General features: G+C 43.7%; 1 long non-coding RNA gene across 1 annotated transcript in view; it reads left to right on the forward strand.

Moving 5' to 3' along the window:
- LOC122794111 overlaps positions 1-20,611 on the forward strand; it is a 1,891,296-nt gene that overhangs the window by 1,770,900 nt on the left and 99,785 nt on the right. The window lies entirely within an intron of this gene.

Consider the following 20,611-nt stretch of genomic DNA (forward strand, 5'->3'; position numbering starts at 1 on the left):
CTGTTCCCTCAATTCTACAGTACATGCTACATCAGGAGGGAAGATTCAGTTACTCATACCCAGTTGGAAACTTATTTTTGTATAAGGTGTTTTTTGTGTCAAAAGAATGCAGCCGTCTTCGGTCAGGCTCAGACTTTGGGCATTTCTTAAGGATTTATCCTTTGGGCTATCCACTGATCAAGAGTGTTTGCAGTGTCTAGCTCCTGTTGGGAAGTCCACTTTGTAGATTACAAGAGTGTACATTTTCTATATTTAAGCTTGTTTATTTATTGCAGAGTCATTTCCAAAGGGGTATCAGGAATCTGTGTTAAATGGTAGATGAACTTTGCACAAGCTGGGATTCAGGAGGGATCTTGACAGTCAGTACAAACAGTTTTTTCTTTGACGGGAAAAATTGATATTTGTTTAGATCCATTCAATTTTCCACTGAGACTATAGGTGACTGCAGGGGAATACATCCAACGGATTAGGTCTCATAGTATCTGTGATTCTCATGATACTTCTGGCAAGATTCCGCGTAGAGAAAGATACAATCATTCTGGAGTTTCTCTGAATTAGCACCAACACCAGCTATCTTTTAAAGATTCCAGTTCTGGGATTTGTCAAAGTAGAAATCGTTGGTGGAAACATCAACTATCCCTGAATCAGGTTTTCTCTTCTCTCATCCTGCTCCCAGCAGTCACTAGAGATGCCCTGGGCTCTGCTTGGGAGGCGATGTCTATGAGATAAAAGTGCAAGGTACTGGGACAACAAAGACATACATAAGCTCATAAAGGAAATGCTTACTGTTATCAGGCACTCAGCTCTCTAGATCATCTTTTGGTCCATATCCCACTTGCCAAGTTATTTACAGGCAATACCACAGTGATGTGGTACTTAAACAAGGGTTATCTCCATTTGCAGACTAGCTATATTGGTTTGGGATATAGCTTCACGAAGCACAGTCTCACCTACAGTCATCCTGCATTTCATCAGAGCAAAATGTGGTGGCAGAACACCTGAGCAGGACAAAGGCAGACCCCTCAAGAATGGAAACTAGATCAAGGGTCTTCTAAGATTTGATCAGTCTTTGGGAGCTCCCTCAAGTGAACATTTTACCTCCTCTGAACAGTCATTTGGCAAAATTCTGTAGTGATTCCATACAAAGACTGGAAGGTAGATGCATTTTTTTCCTTGGAAAGGGAGAAATGTTCCTGTATTCTTTCCACCTTTTCAATTGATATCCCAGGTGCTTACAAGGATTTGGGAGGACACTCCGGTTCAACGTGACTCATGGCACCAAGTTTTCCACATTTGGTAGAACATGGCAGACTTGGATCCATTGCAGAACAGGGTGCTGAAACAGGATGGGCTTCAGCGAAACGCACGGATAAATCTACAAATGGTGGAAATTTGTCCTGTTTTTATATCCTTGTTTTTACCAAGAATATAGCGAATAGCTTCCACTCCGTCATCGTGAGGGATACAAGTGAAAAGTGAAATGACATCAAGTGTAAAAATGATGTGTTGATCTGAATCAAAGATCTCATGAATTGAACTCTCCCTTATTTTCTTCAGAAAATGCCACGAATCTTTAAGAAAAGAGTCAAATCCAGCTACCAATGGACTTAAAATGGCATCAATGACCTTCGCTATCCCTTCAGTAACCGAGTGGGGGGCAGAAACTATAGGTCGAAGAGGTGGATCTACTTGGCTTTTATGTGTTTTGGGAATTCTAAAGAGAACACCTGTTCTAGGTTTGTCAATGAAACAAAACTCATAAACTTCCAACGAGATTTCACCTGACATTAATGCGTCATATAAAAAGGAATTAATTAATCTTTCCTTTTTCTTGATGTCAAAAAGTTTTATGATTTCATACTCATCTTGGTTCTCAAGGAGTTTCAACATTTTAACATTATATAACTCCTGAGACATGATGACTATGTTCCCACCTTTGTCACTCCGCATAAAGCGGATATCTTGGTTCATTTGTTTTAACTTATTAAAGGCCTTTCTTTCTTCAGAAGTTAAATTATGTTGTTGTCTGGTGTTTTTTCCAAGGGAAGAATACACTTCTTGTAAACAGGTATCCTCAAAAATTTTTAATGTATGTACTAATGGAGGGTTAAAGCTGGAAGATTTAGTTAACTTTTTCTCACAACATGAAACACCCTGTAAAATGTAAGCAAGATTTAATCTCCGAATGTATTTCTTAATATCAATTATAGTTTTACATAAATCAGCTTTCCTAGTAGGAATAAAATTAAGTCCTAATCTTAGGATTTTTAACTCATTAGGCCCCAATGTAAAATCAGTCAAATTAATAATATCAAAGCCAGTTGGTTCAACAATTTCTTTGCTCACATCTCTTCCCCCGAAGAGTTTGAGTTCAGAAATGTCCTGCTTCTGGTGAAAACAGTTTTCTTGATAGTTGCAGGTTTTTTGCCTAAAAAAATCTTATTACCAAAATTAGTTACATTGGCATCATTTGATACATTATCAGCATTAACATCATTGTCAGTCTCAGAGTCAAAGTCAACATTGTTGATGGAAACACAAGGAACGTCTTCCAAAGCTTGGTTGAATTTACATCTTGGTTTCTCTGCCTTTTGTTTTTTTTTTTTTTTTTTTAATTGTTTAAAGTGTGTTTATGACTGCCGATACTACATCCAGGGCTGCCACTAGGTTACTACCCATTGTTTAAAGTGTGTTTATGACTGCCGATACTACATCCAGGGCTGCCACTAGGTTACTACCCATTGTTTAAAGTGTGTTTATGACTGCCGATACTACATCCAGGGCTGCCACTACTAGTATTGTGATGAGGAGGCTTTCCTGGCTGCCTTTTCAAAACCTCACAAAAGATATAAAATTTTGTGATTTTAAATTCTCCTTTGGATATAGATGTACATTTTGGACTGTCTGCTGTAGATATTATCAAAATGTGATAAAAGAGGTAAGCTGATAAATTTTCAAGGGATTTTTTTTTGCTATGTCATCCAATTTTGCCAAGAAACAAAATAAACAATCTCAGCAAAATGCTGGTAAGTAAAAAAAAAACAATACCAAGAAGGTTCCAAAAAGAAAGCAGGAAACACCCAGAATAAAGGACAGTCAAATAAGGCAGAATGACTATATAAAGTGCATTGTTCTTCCATTCCACCCTGGCAGTTTCGTATACCTTCCAGAAAGTCTGAATCTCTGTTTCTGTTGTTGACAACAGATTTTTTGGATGAATCGGTTAAAGGACTGATTCAGCAGGGTAACAGATGGCATTGGAAAGGAATTCCTCCCTTCACTGGAATTATTCCACATCCACCTGACCAAATCCTTCTGTTCCCTCCAATTCTACAGTACATGCTACATCAGGAGGGAAAAGATTCAGTTACTCATACCCAGTTGGAAAACATTTTTTGTATAAGAATGTTTTTTGTGTCAAAGAATGCATGTAGACCGGTCTTGGGCTCAGACTTCAGGCATTTCTTAAGGTTTATCCTTTGGGCTATCCACTGATCCAAGAGTGTTTGCAAAGTGTCTAGCTCCTGTTAAAGTCCACTGTAGATTACAGAGTGTCCACATTTTTCTATATTTAAATGACTTGTTTATTATTGCAGAGTCATTTTCAAAGTGTCAGGAATCTGTGTTAAATGGTAGATGAACTGCACAAGCTGGGATTCCAAGAGGACATTCAAAAGTTTTTTGACTCCATTACACAGGATTGTGTTTTGGGGGTGTCTGCTTGACAGTCAGTACAAACAGTTTTTCTTTGACAGGAAAAAATTGATATTTGTTTAGATCCATTCCAGGAGTTTTCCACTGAGACTATGGTGACTGCAGGGGAATACATCAGGATTCTAGGTCTCATGGTATCTGTGATTCTCATGATACTTCTGGCAAGATTCCGCATGAGAAAGATACAATCATTTCTGGAGTTTCTCTGGTCCCAGCACCAACACCAACTATCTTTTAAGATTCCAGTTCTGGGATTTGTCAAAAGTGAAATCAGTTGGTGGAAACATCAACTATCCCTGAATCCAGGTTTTCTCTTCTCTCATCCTGCTCCAAAGCAGTCACTAGAGATGCCCTGGGCTCTGCTTGGGGAGCGATGTCACATGAGATAAAAGTGCAAGGTACTGGGACAACAAAGACATACATAAGCTCATAAAGGAAATGCTTACTGTTATCAAGGCACTCAGCTCTCTGAATCATCTTTGGTCCATATCACTTCTTCAAGTTGTTACAGGCAATACCACAGTGATGTGGTACTTAAGCAAGGGGGTTATCTCCCATTGCAGACTAGCTATGTTAGTTTGGGATATAGCTTCACAGCACAGTCTCACCCTACAGTCATCCTGCATTTCATCAGAGCAAAATGTCGTGGCAGAACACCTGAGCAGGACAAAGGCAGACCCTCAAGAATGGAAACTAGATCAAGGGTCTTCTAAGATTTGATCAGTCTTTGGGGAGCTCCTCAAGTAGACATTTTGCCTCCTCTCTGAACAGTCATTTGGCAAAATTCTGCTCAGTGATTCCATGCAAGAAGACTTGGAAGGTAGATGCATTTTTTTCCTTGGAAAGGAATGTTCCTGTATTCTTTTCCACCTTTTCAATTGATATCTAGGGTACTTCTGAAGATTCAGAAGGATTCCTCCAAGATCACTGTGGTGACTCCCTTTTGGCCCTGCAGCAGTGGTTCTCCCAGCTTTTGGAGTTGGCCAGGGGCAATTACCATAAGCTTCCTCACTGACTTGATCTATTCACCCAAGAACAGGGGTGTTTGATACATCCTGACCCCAAACAACTTCAAGTGGCTGCCAGGATGATAGGTCCTTACTACCATTTAGGCACCTCTATACTGAGGATGTGCAGCAGGTACTAATGAAGACAAGAAAGCCTGTTACAAGAAAATCGTATATAAGCGAATAGAAAAGGATTTCTGGTTGGTGCCAACAATATAATCAGCACCTATTCAGGGCTAATGTTTCTCTGGTTTTACAATATTTATCTGAGTTACTATCCTATGGCCTGTCTTACTCCTCCATCAAGGTTAATTTATTGACTATTTCAGCATGGATTCCCCCTCTTTCAAGGCATTCTCAGGTCAAAATGTTTTTGAACTGGGTGTTGCATAAAAGACCTCCAAGAAAACTGGTGGCTGTTCCTTGCGGGTCTTAATTTTGTGTTAGAGAAGCTAATACTTAATCCATTTGAACCAGAGAATCTGGAGGTTCGTAACATGGAAACAGTTTTACTGGTTGCTTTGAACTCTGCAAGAAGAGTATCTGAGTTGCAAACTCTTATTGTGGGTCAACCATATCTCATTTTCACACAGAAAGGGTTTGCTTGAGAACTAATCCTGCTTTTATGACTAAAGTGGTATCCGAGTTTACTTTAAGCCAAGTTATGCATCTCCCGGTGTTCTTCCCTGAACCCAAAAATGAGGGAGAAAGGATACTCCTTACCTTGAATATCAGACTACTTGGATACTATTTTTCAGAACTTCCAATCAGTTGTTCATTTTTTGTGAAAGTAAGAAGAAGGGGCAACCTGTGCCAAAGCATACTTTCCAAATGGTTGTCTCAGGCTATTACATTTTGTTATTCCCAACACACCAAACTATTCCAAGCAGGGTGAAGGCAGACTCTACCAGGTCTTGTCTTCATCTATGTTTTTTGGAAAGAGTTGAATTCTAGAAGCATTCTAAAAGCAGCAACTTGGTCCTCTGTACATACTTTTAGAAACCACTAGAAGATAGATAAATCTTCTGGGTCTAGGTCAGGCTATGCTAGGACTACTCTTCAGGGGCTTTTGGACCCATCTATCCATTTAGCTTATGAAGAACATAGCACAGTTGTAAAAGTGAAGTTATCATAACAGTACGTGGTTTAATGATGACTGATACAATATCTGTACCCCCTTTTTTATAGTATATTTTATGCAAGAGTGGACATTTGGCTTTTGTTGCTCCTAGCAATGTCCTCTCATGGCACAGGCTGCCTTTTCTCGGTTGGCATGAAAACGCTGTTGGGCTTTGCACTCAAACAAGTCTTTTAAGTCAGCTCAGTTCGAGCTGACTCATGTTCTGGGCATGTGGAAGCTGCCTTGAAGTTGGTTAGCAGATGTTAAGTTGTCAATCTCGCCTTCATTCTTGCTGGATGGGTTCGGAGCCGATCCTCGGCTCCGACTCGGCACTTGCTTAGCTTGAGAACTCCTTTTACCAGCTCGAGGCAACCCTATATCCCATGATGCAAGGCGGGACTACCTCAGATCTCGTTTGCCGCTTTGCGAAGAGGTCTCTTTTTTGCCAGCTCAGGTAAGTTTGAATTTTCAAACAGTTTAGTCAGGGTTTTGTCTCTCCCTTGTTCTATATCATAGTGTGTAGTGTTTCTACAGCTCACCCTATTTCCCCATATATTTAAAAACTTTCTAGTTATAGTAAAGTTTAATTTTTTCAGTTAGGCCTAGGCCTCTTTCTTAATCCCTATCTGTGTGTGTGTTTTTGTTGGGATTAATAGTGTGACTGTTTGGGGTGTGTGAGTGTTGTTTTTTACTTGGACTATGTCTAAGGAAGGAAAGGTCTCAGGCTTCAAGAAGTGTGACTCGTGCTGTCAGAAAATGTCTCTGACAGACGGTCACACTTCTTGTGTTTACTGCCTGGGGCCTTTACACCTGCAGGACTCCTGTGCCATATGTCATTCTTTTAGCCAGAGAGTCCTGCAGGAGAGGAGGAACAAATTGATCCTCCGTGGCTTACTAAAGCCAGAAGGTTCACCCACTAAAACTGGGTCGAGTAAACCTTCAAAGCCACCTAAGGTTCAGGCTACAGTTGTTAAGCCTTCCCCGGTGGCTCCGACTCCTTCGGAGTCGAGATCGGCTCCGGCCGGAGCCGATCTTTCTTCTTCTGATGTGGTAGTGTCGGTTCCTACCGGCTCCGACACTCAATCTACTGTTGCCTTGTCGGCTCCGGCTGGAGCCGACATTTTATCCAGTATCGGAGCCGAGAAGTCTTCGGCTCCATCTGGAACCCAGAGGACGTCGGCTCCGATGGCTTCGTCCAAGAAGAGATCTCGGTCCCCTTCTTTGGAATCTATCCACTCGGCTTCGGGGTCTCCTCTTTTGTCGGAACGGAGTCATCGGAGCCGATCTTCGAGATCTTCCAGGCTGTCTGACCACGATTTAGAGAGGGTGGTAAGCAGGCTGTTGAAGTCACAGGCACTAGCCCAAATGCTCCATAGCCCGTCTCAGCAGACTTCGGCTATTGCTCTCCCCCTTGAACTTCCTCCTCCGACTCCCCTCCAGAGTTCGGAGCCGGAGCTTCTCGGGACAGCGACCGTGTCGGCGCCAGAACCGATACATCCCCTTTCGGCTCTGTCGTCTTCGGCTCCGATCTCCTCCATGAGACCTTCCTTGGTGGGATCCGGTCGTCGGGTTTCCCTTGTCGGCTCCGAGGGGGCTAGTGGCATCGGACCCTTGTCCGACCCCGCTCTCCCTCTCGGGGCTTCGGCTTTGGTAAGCTCGGCACCGACATTGACCTCAGAGCCTTCTCTCTCAGTGGAGCCGGGAATTCCTATTTCTTCGGAACGGGAATATTCCGGCCTCCCGGGGAGAGGAGCCTTTGAGGTGATGAGGAGTGTCCTGGCACCTGAGCCAGGTCAACGGTCCATCCCTTTAGCTCCTCCCTCTTCGGTGCCTGTGGATGTCTCTTGCCAGCCTCTTGCTCTCAGGCCCAGGGATCCATCGCCCCAGGTTTCCCCATTGGGAATAACTTCCTCTTCCGAGGTTTCTCCTGATCCTGCAGGGGAACCCCTCGGAAGAGGACGTAAGAGGAAACACACAGACTCCCTGAGTCTACAACATCTGATACCGACTTAGATGAGTCGGAGGGTTCCCACGGTCCCCTCTGAGGATGTCTCCTTTTCAGACATCCTTGAGCTCCTCAAACAGAGGTGGAATTGGCCCTCCATTGACCCCTCCGAGGATGAGTCGGTATACCTGGAGGCTTTTGGATCCCGACCCTCCACCTCCTGGGTGTCTCCGCCTTTCGACCCACTTATGCAGGTAGTGGCTCGGAAGGCGTGGGCAGCTCCAGATTCTGTGGAACCGGTCCCCAGGAGACCATCCAAATTTATTACGGCCCCTTCAGACAAGCAGTTTCTTTCTAAGGGCGTCTCTGTGGATGCTATGGTGGTGGCGGCGGCCACCAAGAAGGAACTTGCGGATCCTTCAGTGCCTGTCCATCCTCCTAACAAAGATTCTAGGACCATGGACAGGTATGGCAAGCGGATGTTTTCTTCAGCGACCTTTGCTATGCTTTCGCAGAACTACCTTTGTCATTTCACCAGAATTCAAAGAGATATTCTCAAGGAACTAGGTGAAGTGGTTCAGGATCCTTCAGCTGCTGGGGCTCAAGACAAGATTGCCTCACAGCTAGCAATCCTAAATTCTTTAACCAACTCCTCCATGCGGCTCATATCCTATGCAGCCGATGGAGCGAGCAGAGCCGCAGGCAGAGGAGTGGCTCTTAGACGTCAAGCCTGGATGCGGCTTTGTAATTTTGCGGACCCCTTTAAGGCGTCCTTCACCAATACCCCCTTTGACGGTTCGGCTTTGTTCGGACCTCAGGTGAAGGAAACCTTGACCAGGTGTGAGCAAGACGGCAAAACTCTTTCTGCCGTTGGAGTCCATTTTTCCACCCCTTCTAGACCCTAGCCCAAGGGTCAGAAAGGAGGAAAGATGTGGTTCCGTAAAGCCCAAGGAGCAGCGCCGGACATGCGTGGTCAGTTTACCCCCAGAGGCAGAGGGGGTAACAATAATAGACGCCACCCTAGAGGCAGAGGGGGTCCTCAGAACCAGGGCAACAGGGAGTCTCTTCCTGAGAAGCCCTTTCAGCATCCCTGAGGTGTTGCCCGACTGTCCACCCTTGGAGGCAGTCGGGCGAAGGATTTCACTGTACCCAGTAGCCTGGCGTTCCCTTTCACAAGATATGTGGGTACAGTCGATCATATCCGAGGGTTACAAAATCCCCTTCGAAAGGTATCCCGTACCTCACCAATCCCTTCCAGACATCTCACCCGGTCAAAGGGATTAGGCAGAACAGGAGGTTTCAAAGCTCCTAGAAAAAAGAGCCGTCCAGACTGTTCCAGCAGACCAAGTAGGATCCGGCGTCTACTCGAGATTCTTTTTGGTCCCCAAAAGGACGGGAGATTGGAGACCAACTTCAGCCTCCAGAGTGTTTACCAAATGCATGGCAGTGGTCACAGCTCATCTGAGACGTCAAGGATTCCAGGTGTTTCCTTATTTAGATGACTGGCTCCTCTCAGCCACCACCAAGCATCAGCTTCTTCAGAGCAGAGACTACACTCTGCAGCTTTGCAAAAGGTTGGGAATATCAGTGAATTTCGAAAAATCTTCTCTGCTGCCTTGCCAATCTATCACCTTTATAGGCGCAGAATTAAACACCGTCAGTTTGTTAGCCAGACTAACAGATCAGAGAATTCTGGACATCCAAAAATACGTTTGGATTTTATTGCAGAGCAGCAAAGTCAAAGCCAGATTGATTCTGAAAGTTCTAGGTCTTATGGCTGCGGCCATTGTTCTTCTACCATTGGCTCGCTTCCACATGCGTCTTCTGCAGTGGATGTTATTCACTCAGTGGTCGTTCCAGAGCCTTCCTATGAGACACGAAATCTTAGTTACACAATCGTGCAGGACTCATCTAACCTGGTGGATATCTTCCCCTCTTCTTCATCAGGGCCGACCATTTGTTCCCCCTCCTCCGGTTGCCACAGTCACTACGGATGCCTCTCTGATCGGGTGGGGGGGGCATTATCAGGGCAGGATGGTCCACGGGACGTGGCAACCCATAGAATACCATCTGCACATAAATGTCCTGGAGATGAGAGCGGTGCTTTTAACGTTGCAAGCCCTCAACGACTTTCTTCCCGCGGGGACTATTGCAGTTCAAACGGACAACATGTCTGGGGTCTGGTACATCAACAAGCAGGGCGGGACCAGGTCCTATCCTTTGTGTCGAGAAGCTCTCAGACTTTGGCAATGGGCAATCTCCTCTCATCGGTTTCTGATAGCAACGCACATCCCCGGCAGGTCCAACCTCTTAGCGGACAGGCTGAGCAGAGCCATTCTCATGCCTCACGAGTGGTCTCTCAATCAATCAATAGTGGACCAGATATTTCTGAAGTGAGGCACCCCTTGTTGCGATCTTTTGGCTACACCCCAAAACAACAAATGCCCCGACTTCTTCACCCTCTTTCCCCTACCAGGCCAACCCCTGAGAGACTCTCTAACCCAGGATTGGCCCCGGGGACTTCTGTATGCCTTTCCTCCTTTCCCCTTAATTCCACAAGTCATTCAGAAAGCTACCGTTTTGAGGGCCAAGTTGATTCTCATTGCCCCTTACTGGCCTCGACAAATTTGGTTTCCGACTCTGCATCGTCATCTCCTGGTGCAGCCTTGGCATCTGGACCCAGTTCCGGATCTTTTGATCCACCAATCGGGTCAACAGCACCGGGCCATTCGTTCTCTCAACCTCACTGCTTGGTTGCTCCACTTCCTTCCCTAGCCAGGCTTCCTATGATCTCTGATCCTGTCAGAGATATCTTGATAGCTTCTTTGAAGTCGTCCACCAGAACGGTTTATGCTAGCAAGTGGCGACGTTTTTCCCTTTGGGCAAACTCCAGGCACATTGATCCCTTTACTGCACCTGTGCATTCTGTTTTAGATTTTCTGGCTGAAGTTTTTCAGTCAGGATCTTCTTCATCAACAGTCAAAGTTCAATTGGCGGCTATTTCCAAATATCATGTTGGCTTGCAAGATCGTAACATCATGTCACATAGACTATGCAAAGCCTTTCTGAGAGGAGTCTTTCTCCTTAAGCCTCCAATAAAACATCCTCCTCCACAATGGGATCTGAATGTATTGTTAGCATCCTTGATTTTACCACCCTTCGAACCGTCTGCTTCATGCTCCTTGAAGTTATTGACCTGGAAAACTATATTCTTACTGGCTGTCACTTCAGCAAGAAGGGTATCCGAGATTCAAGCTCTCTGCATCCGTTCCCCTTACTTGGTTTTTCACAAGGACAGGGTATTTTTGAGAACAAATCCATCTTTCCTCCCCAAAGTTGTTTCTCAAACTAATATTAATCAATCCATCGATCTACCAGTTTTTTTCCCGAATTATTCTGACAAAGCTGAACAAAAGCTTCATTTTTTGGATGTCCATCGTCAGCTCAGGTATTATTTGCATAGAACTAAACAATTCAGGAAATCAGACCAATTATTTGTCTCCTATGCAGAAAACAGGAAAGGTCTCCCTGTATCTAAAGTGACCTTATCCAGATGGTTATCTTCCACCATTTCTTACATGTATTCGCTCAGAGGCATGGCCGGCCTTAGGCATAGGCCAACCAGGGCGCCGCCCAGTGCCGCCTAGTAGGGGCACTTTTCCAGTATTTATTTGGTGTAGGTAGACTGGGGCAGGGGCACCAGATGGTGTGGTGGGGGGCTCCATGGAGCCCTTTTGCCTAGGGCACCAGTTGACCTAAGGCCGCTCCTGCTCAGAGGCAAGCAACTACCCTCTAAACCGAAGGCACACTCAACCAGGAGCCTATCCACTTCTACAGCCTTTCAGGATAGGCTACCAATTGATACCATTTGTGCAGCAGCTACTTGGGCCACTCCTCATACCTTTGTCTCTCATTACAAATTAGATTTGGCCTCCAGGGACAGAGCCAGTTTTGGTTCCACAGTTCTCAAGAGTCTGTTCCATTGAGCCACCCGGGATACAGGTGCTAGGGACGCGGTCCCATCCAGCAAGAATGAAGGCGAGATTGACAACTTAACATTTAGAAGTTATGTACCTACCATAACGTTCCATGTTAGTTGTCTTCTCTCGCCTTCTTTCTTGCGTCCCTCCCTCCTTCCCCCTGGCCTGGACAGATCTTGAAGGGTTTCTCTTTCTCAGGTTTTTCTCTCCTGAGTCTTCAATAGAAGAGTCTATTTGTTAAGAACTTGTTTTCCTAGTTCTACTAGGTTAGTCTTTCTTTTAGCAGGGTATTATAGCTACCAAACGAGATCTTAGGTAGTCCCGCCTTGCATCATGGGATATAGGGTTGCCTCGAGCTGGTAAAAGGAGTTCTCAAGCTAAGCAAGTGCCGAGTCGGAGCCGAGGATCGGCTCCAAACCCATCCAGCAAGAAAGCAGGCGAGAGAAGACAACTAACATGGAACGTTATAGTAGGTACATAACTTCTAATTATATACTTTGCAGGATATATGGGTTAGTACTCATTCAAACATCTACCATTGTTGTATGTTTACTTAAACAACTGTACTTTCTATCCCCTGCTAACCATCCTATCCCTCCTAAAATTACTTTGGACTTAGTTGTATATGCTCAGTCCAAAACCAAAAATACTAGCTAAGTTGGATGTGATAATATCCCCAGCAGTCTGTTATTATGTGTCATGCACTGTTTAGACAAGACCATCTTAAACATCTTCCATTTAACTTTTTCCACAGGTTATGTTCCTGAATCATATGGAGAATAGCTATGAAGGTGCCCATATATAATGGCAGCTCCATGATGGACTTCTGAAACTGTAGCCCTGTTAGCCTCACAAATATTGTCTATGAAGTTATGGAGTCCATAATTACCAAACTGATAAACAATGATATAGGCAACCTATAAACACTGGATCCAAACCAGTTTGGATTTGTACAATGTAAGTTTTGCCTACTAAACCTAGTCATTTTCTTTGAAAGGATCATTGAAGACCTGGATGAGGGCCTGACATTTCATGCTGCTTATCTCAACCAGTCCTTTGGTACCGTTTCACACACTGGTATCATAGATAAACTCTACCTTAAGGTAAATATCTATGTTGTACATTGGATAGTCAGCTGACTCTCTGGAAGGACCTCACTGTTAAGATAAGGGGTACTTCTTCTGGCAGATTAATGCCATCAGTGGAAGACTCCAGTGTTGTGTCCAGGGACCCCTACTGTTCAGCATTTACTTTCAGAACTGAAAGCAGATGTCAAAGGACTGTAACTGTTTGCTGATGACTGTGTACATTTGTTAAGCCCTCCACAGACAGTCAGATACTCTAACATGACCTTGACCAGACCAGTGCCTAGTATATTGGTCTTATATTCACCTGAAATACCAGCACATGCAGTATAGTTATCACTGAGAAATACATGAGTAACTCTTCCACCACACTGCTGCTCCTCCTACCGCAACAGATACGGTTATCTGGCATTTGGATACCTATGTCACTAAAAGTTTTCTTTTGTTCACCATGTCTCAACTGCTGTTAGAAAGTTCCTCTGCCTTGTCCAGCTGAGCTGCAGGATTATGTACTGTGCATCCCATGCAGTTTACGTTCTTCTATACTCTACCATTATTAGACCCATCCTTGAAAACTCTGTCCATTTTGGAATGTACCTCCCAAAGTACCTTGACTAGCTTGAATAACGTTAGAGGTTTCTGACTATGTCTGTAACACACAGTCTACTCTACCTCAAAGACTAAAAGCCATATTGCTCTACTCTGTTTTGTATAGACTCCTGAAGTTATCTCTGTTTAGCCTTTTGAGCACTGAAGGTTTCTACTCTTTTTTTTTTTTTAATGGTGTCCTGCGCCTTCAAAAAAGCAGCTGTTTAACAACCATGCCAAAACCTCAACCTCATGTCAAAACTGACATTTACTTGCCTGAAAGATTTGTAGCCAAACGTATTCCAAGCTTTCGGAATAACCTCCCTGTACATGTCAAAGTAGGAACCTGTCTACTTTCAAAACTAATCTTGACAATTAGATGCAAGACAATAAAGTCATGCCCAGGATATGTGGAACTAATCAAGGTACCAGAGGTAACTAATATGTACTGCTTGGAGTGCTGTAATTAAGATCTGAAATTAGAAAAAAGATAAACCTGTAACGTGCTTCTGTAGTACAAGACCTGACTGTAACCACAATTTCAGTGAGGTGTAACAATTGTTAAACACCACCTAAGCACTGTTATGGTCAGGTATCAAGGAAGGTACATTCCTTTACTCTCATCTATTCAGCCTCTCCCTGAATATCTTTTCTAATATATCCTCAGAAGTTTACAGATGTCATTCTGTTAGAAACTTATTTAAATTAGAGCAGTACTTAAAAACTGTCCCGACTTTTTCCTACAAATGTTTTTACTTACAGTCAGTGCGCCAGTACTTGCTAGCCTTAAAACAATTTGGCTTTTTTTTGTGTGACGTATAGTACATGCAGTAAATAAAGTTCCATGCACTATGAAGAGTTATGATCAGGTCCCACAGATCATAACCAGTTATTATGTGTTCTCAACATGGATGCTAAGATTCACCTCTCGAGCTTTACCCTTGAGGTGAACTTCTTGGCATCAGTGGTTTAGAACTCATAACATGGTTACAATCAGAGACCTGAACATTACCCTCTATATTGGGAATACCAAGGATTGTTCTGTCCTAGCTTCTTGATAGGGTTTCAGCCATATTCTTTTTGTTTAGACTAGAGTCCATACATTTATTTATTTAGTTGTTTTGTTAGTTAGTTTTAGTAATGTAAATACTTTATTACAACTTTTTTTTTATTTTGCATGCTGTATGATCCCCATGCATGGAGCATTTGTTATTTTGACACTGATTGCTTGCTGACACAACCATTTTCTAATTATATATGCATATAACACTAATAAATCAGTCTCTTGTCAGACAGTCAGTAATTATATTTAGTATTATTAACTTGCCACTGGTAAGCAAGCAGATCTAAATATCACAATCAGCTATTCTATTCAGTCTTAATTTCATGTTTCATTTAACATTGCCCATTATATCACAAAAAAAAAAAAAAAACAGTTAAACACACAAATTACCTATTTACAACCTAATTTGTGGTTACGAATTAATTAGTGCCCATATTATTTTATTTACAGTATATTACAAGTCTTAACAGTTGAACAGTGACTTTTCATCTTGTAATGATCCAGTGACTTCTCACCTTGTATTACTGTCTGCCTCATCAAATAGATGTTGAGCATAGGTATTTTGTTACATGTCAACATCCTCTTCAAGCTCCAATTCCAATACAATATTCCATGGAAACTTTTTTCTTACTATGACGTTCTGTTTCTGTTCTCTAATAGTTCTCAGTTCCATAGTTTTAATCTTTGAAATCATTTTCACCCCTCTTATTGATGGTTTGTCTTTCATTTTCCATTTTCTAGGTAAAGCTATAACTTTCATAGCCATGATCAACATTTAAGATAGCAATGTTTCTGCTTCTTTAGTATATGCTTTTTTAAATGAACTCAACAAAACATCTCTATACTGAGGTTAATTCTTTTTCATGTATAAACCATAACATATTATTACGGTCTTTTAAGTACTGAAGGAACTCATTGCATTGCCAGAGTATATGTTTCCAAGGACCTCTTTCTTATCTGTGTATATAAAATGTTTGTGCTAACAATTCCATGCAGATTTCTAAATTTTCTTGATTTAGTTGCATATCATAGGATTAACACATAATGTGTAGTTGTTCTATCTCGCCTTTCATTCTTACTGATGGGTTCGGAGCCGATCCTCGGCACCAACTCGGACTAATGCAAAAGCTCGAGGTCTTCAACCAGCTCAAGGCCTACTCCCTATCCCATGATGCACCAGTGCTTCCCTCAGATCTCGTTTGCCGCTGCAATAGATCGGGAGCGCTTCACCAACTCGGGCCAGTGAGTTTGAATTTTTTCAAATATTTAGCTTGTATGTATCGTATTAGGGTTTTGTTAACTTGTTGTAATTCGCGTTTCCACTAGTACCAATATATTCTGTAGGTATCTTTCTTCTCTATTTCCTTGTGGCCATTTTAACATTTAGGCCTTGTAAATCTACCTATTCCCTTAGCTAGATAGTGTGATAACCTTGTGTTTTGCATGAGAGAAGTAACAAACTAGTGGTTAGTGGTTTAATAAAGTCCTCCTTTCATGAAAAATTGGATGAAGGTCAGTCCAGTCATTCCAAATCTTCAAGAAAGTCTTCTACTTCTGGGTCTTCGGAGCCAGCAAAATCTCCCAGTACATCTAAGTCTGACAAACAAACAAACAACTTCAGTGCCATTGACCTCGGAGCTGACAGTTGTCATTGTAAGGAGCCGGTCCCCAATATTGGAACCGGTAACTCCAATATTGAAATCACCAATACTACAATCCATAGCTTCATCAGTCCCATCTTCTCAGTCCTCAAGGAGTTTTGTCTGAAATGGACGTGGATCGTGTGGTGCAGAAGCTACTTCAGGCACTGGCATTAGCCAAACTTTTACTGGCACCGACCCCTCGAGCCTCGGAACCGACTAACCCCCCCCCCCGCTACTTCTGTTCCTCCTCCAATCTAACTTGAGGTTTCAGAGCCAGAGTTCTCAGAGCTGTTGATAGTGGAGCTATTGGCACCCACACCTGCTCCAGGTCTTTTGGATCCCATATCTCAGATTACTTCGGTGATGACCGAGGAGTCAAGGGACTGGCACTCACTGGTTGGGTCTGGGGAGGATAGTCGAACCAATATTTTGGGTCCGACTTTGCCTCTTGGGGCTTTGGCGCAGATGAGTTCGGTGCCTACCTCTGACTCGGAGCCCACTGTTTTAGTGCCAAGGGAATCCATCTTTTCTTCGGATTCAGGGGGCTCTTCACATTGGGACCGTAGGGTATTGTCCCCATGGACAACCACTTCATCAGGTCCGGCAACTTCCACCCCTAAAGCACTAGTGTCTATTTCTGTGTCACAGATTCCACAGAAGCGTAGAGGCCCAGAGCCTCTGGAAGCACCATTGGGTGAGCCCTGCTCTTCCAAGCCCTCATCAGAAGTTCCCACTGAGGAGTTACTTAGGAAGAGGTTATGCAAGAGGAAGCATCTGGACTCCCCTCAGGAATCCGTCACTTCAGACACTGATTTAGATGAGTCAGAAGGGTCCCCATAGTCACCCTCTGAAGATACCTCTTTCGCAGATATCTTGGAGATCCTTAAACAGAGGGGTGGCTGGCAGCCCATCAACCCTACTGATGATGAATCAGTCTACCTGAAGGCTTTTGGGTCTCAGCCCTCCTCCACTTGGGTGATTCTGCCTTTCGATGAACTAATGGGCCTAGTTTGTTGAAAGGCATGGGAGTCTCCAGATACAGTGGAACCTGCCCCTAGCAGGCCCAACAAGTTTATTACTTCACCACAGGACAAGGCATTTCTTACGAAAGGAGTCTCTGTTGATGCCATGCCTGGTTTCGTACGCAGCTGATGGAGTGAGTAGAGCAGCAGCTTCAGGAATTGCTGTTAAGAGACATTCCTGGATGCGCTTATGTCCATCTTCAGAGCCCTTTAAGTCATCCTTTATCAACACCACTTTTGATGGCTCATTCCTTTTTGGACCCAAAGTGAATGAAACACCAGGAGTGAACAAGATGGAAAAACTCTGTCTGCCATCGGAATCCGTTTTTCCACATCTACAAGACCTTACCACAAAGGTCAGAAAGGAGGAAAGATGCGGTTCCGTAAAACACAAGGAGCCTTTCAGGACACTTGTGGTGAACCCCCCCTCCAGAGGCAGAGGAGGGGGCAATAATGGAAGATGCCATCCACGCGGCAGATGGGGTCCGCAGAACCAGGGCGACAGAGATCAGTTCTTTGGGAAGCCCTATCAGCGCTCCTGAGAGGAGGCCCGCATATCCACCTCTGGAGGCAGTCAGGGGATGCTTATCTTTGTACCCCAACACCTGGCTAACAATTTTCAACAGACAGCTGGGTACAAAGCATCATTTCCAGAGGCTACTCTATTCCATTACTTACCACTCCCCCCACCCGTAAACAGAATTCCCTATGTCCCACCCAGTCACAGGGAACAAGCAACCATAGAAGTCCAAAGGTTGGTAGAAAAAAAGAGTCATCCAACCACTCTGCACAGACCAGATAGGATCCGGAACTTACTCAAGGTTCTTTTTAGTTACAAAGAAAACAGGAGACTGGAGACCTATTTTGGATCTCAGCAGACTGAACAAAATCTGTAAAAAAGACAAAGTTCCAGATAGTAACGCTGCAGTCGATACTCCCTTTTCTAGAGAAAGACAATTGGATGTGCTTGATCGATCTACAGGATGCGTACTACCATATAAAAATGGCCAGACCATCCAGAGATCAACTGCGCTTTCAGCTGGGAGACAGACATTACCAATTTTGAGCTCTGCCCTTTGGTCTCACTACAGCCCCGAGAGTGTTCACCAAATGTATGGCAGTAGTCATGGCTCACCTGAGATGCCTAGGATTCCAGGTGTTTCCACATCTAGATGACTGGCTCCTAACCTCCACCACCAGGCAACAACTCATACAAGCGAGAGACATGACCATGATTCTTTGCTGTCAGCTGAGGATTACCATAAATGTAGAAAAGTCTGCCTTATTGCCATCGCAACATACCGTGTTTATAGGAGCAAACTTAGACACCACCACAATGTCCGTGAAACTTACACCAGAAAGGGTCTATGCTCTTCGTTAGCAAGTTCTAACCCTTTTTTCAAGAAGAAAAGCCCCGGCATCTCTGGTTCTCAAAATATTGGGTACAATGGCAGCAGCAATCATTGCAATGCCACTGGGTCGAATGCACATGCGCATACTTCAGTGGCTCCTTTTCACACAGTGGTCTTTTCAAAATCTACCAATGTCTCATTAGATTATAATCATGAAGACCTGTAAAAAGGACCTACAGTGGTAGCTAACATTGCATTTGGTAATGATAGGCCGACCTTTTGTTTTACTAACCCCGATTGCCACAGTGACCACGGACGCTTCCCTGATAGGATGGGGGGGCATTATCAGGGAAGGACAGCCCAAGGTACATGGACACGACACGAGGCCAATCTGCATATCAATGTCCTAGAGATGAGAGTGGTACTTCTAGCACTGCAGTCCTTTCAAGACTCTCTCCCTCTAGGGACCATTGCAGTTCAGATGGACAACATGTCAGTAGTCTGGTACATCAGCAAACAAGGAGGGACCAAATCTTACCCCCTATGTCAAGAGGCCCTGAGAGTATGGCAGTGGGCAACCTCCAACCAGCGCACATCCCGGGGAGGTCCAATGTGATAGCAGACAAACAGAGCAGGGCAATTCTATTGCCTCACAAGTGGTGCCTGAAGAAAGAAGTAGCGGAAAGGATATTCCGCAAATGGGGTCTGCCTTGCTGCAATCTCTTTACCACCCCCACAAACACGAAATGCAGCAACTACTTTTCCCTAATCCCCAACCTGGGGGATGCCCCAAGGGATGTGCTTGTACACGATTGGCCCCTGAGGCCCCCTTTATGCATTTCCTCCCTTTCCTCTGATACCCAAAATTTTACAGAAAGCCAGTGTTCTGGGAAGGACCATAATTATCATAGCCCCCTACTGGCCTCATCAGATTTGGTTTCCATTCCTACGGCCTCATCTATTGGAAGAACGTTGGATCTTGGACTCAGTTCTAGACCTCCTGATTCACTCATTGGGGGCTCTTCATCCATCTCTTCACTCCCTCAAACTGACAGCTTGGCTGCTCCAATTCCAAATATAGCCAGATTTCAGAATATTTCAGCTATACTGATATCCTCCCACAAATTGTCCACTAGGAAGTTCTATTTAGCAAATGGGAAAGGTTCTCAATATGGGCATTGAAAAACCACATTGATCCCTATTTAGCTCCTATATCTTCTGTTTTGGAATTTTTGACTGAACTATTCAATAAGGGGGCAGCAGCTGCAACCATTCGAGTCCAATTAGCTGCAATATCTAACTTCCACCTTGGTAATCAAGGGTCTAATATTATGTCACATAGACTTTCCAAGGCGTTTCTCAAAGGCACATTACATTTGAGGCCACCCATTAAATCTCTGATTACCCCGTGGAATTTAAATGTTGTTCTTTCTTGAATCATCCTACCATCTTTTGAATCAGCCTGTTCATACGACCTGAAGTATCTGACATGGAAAACCATATTTCTAGTGGCCATTACTTCTGTTCGAAAGGTTTCAGAGTTACAGACCTTGTCCATTAAACCCCCGTATATGAATTTTTATAATGATAGAGTGTCTCTTTGGACAAATCCCTCATTTTTACTGAAGGTATGTTCAGAGGCAAATCTCAATCAGTCAATAGAGTTGCCTGTTTTCTTCCCTAAATATGACAATATGATGGAGTGTATGCTGCACAAGCTTGATGTTCCCAGACAGCTTCAATTCTATTTAGACAGGACCAAAGATTTCAGGAAAACAGAACAGCTGTGTTTCTTTCTCAGAATCCAAGAAAGGTACACCTGTGGTGAAAACCACTTTATCAAAATGGTTATCAGATTGTATTTCTTTCACTTACAGTTCAATCAATACACCATTACATCAAAAGATAAAGGGCCATTCTACTAGAGCTGTCTCCACCTCATCAGCCTTTACTGTCAAACTACCGATAGATACTATTTGTGCAGCAGCTACCTGGTCAAGGCCACATACTTTCATCACTCATTACAAAGTAGATATGGCCTCCAGGGACAGGGCTTCCTTTGGTTCCACTGTCCTGAAGAATATACTCCTAT

This window comes from Protopterus annectens, chromosome 2.part1 (genome assembly GCF_019279795.1).
Source record: "Protopterus annectens isolate FY-2018-M chromosome 2.part1, PAN1.0, whole genome shotgun sequence".
Taxonomy (NCBI): Eukaryota; Metazoa; Chordata; order Ceratodontiformes; family Protopteridae; genus Protopterus; species Protopterus annectens.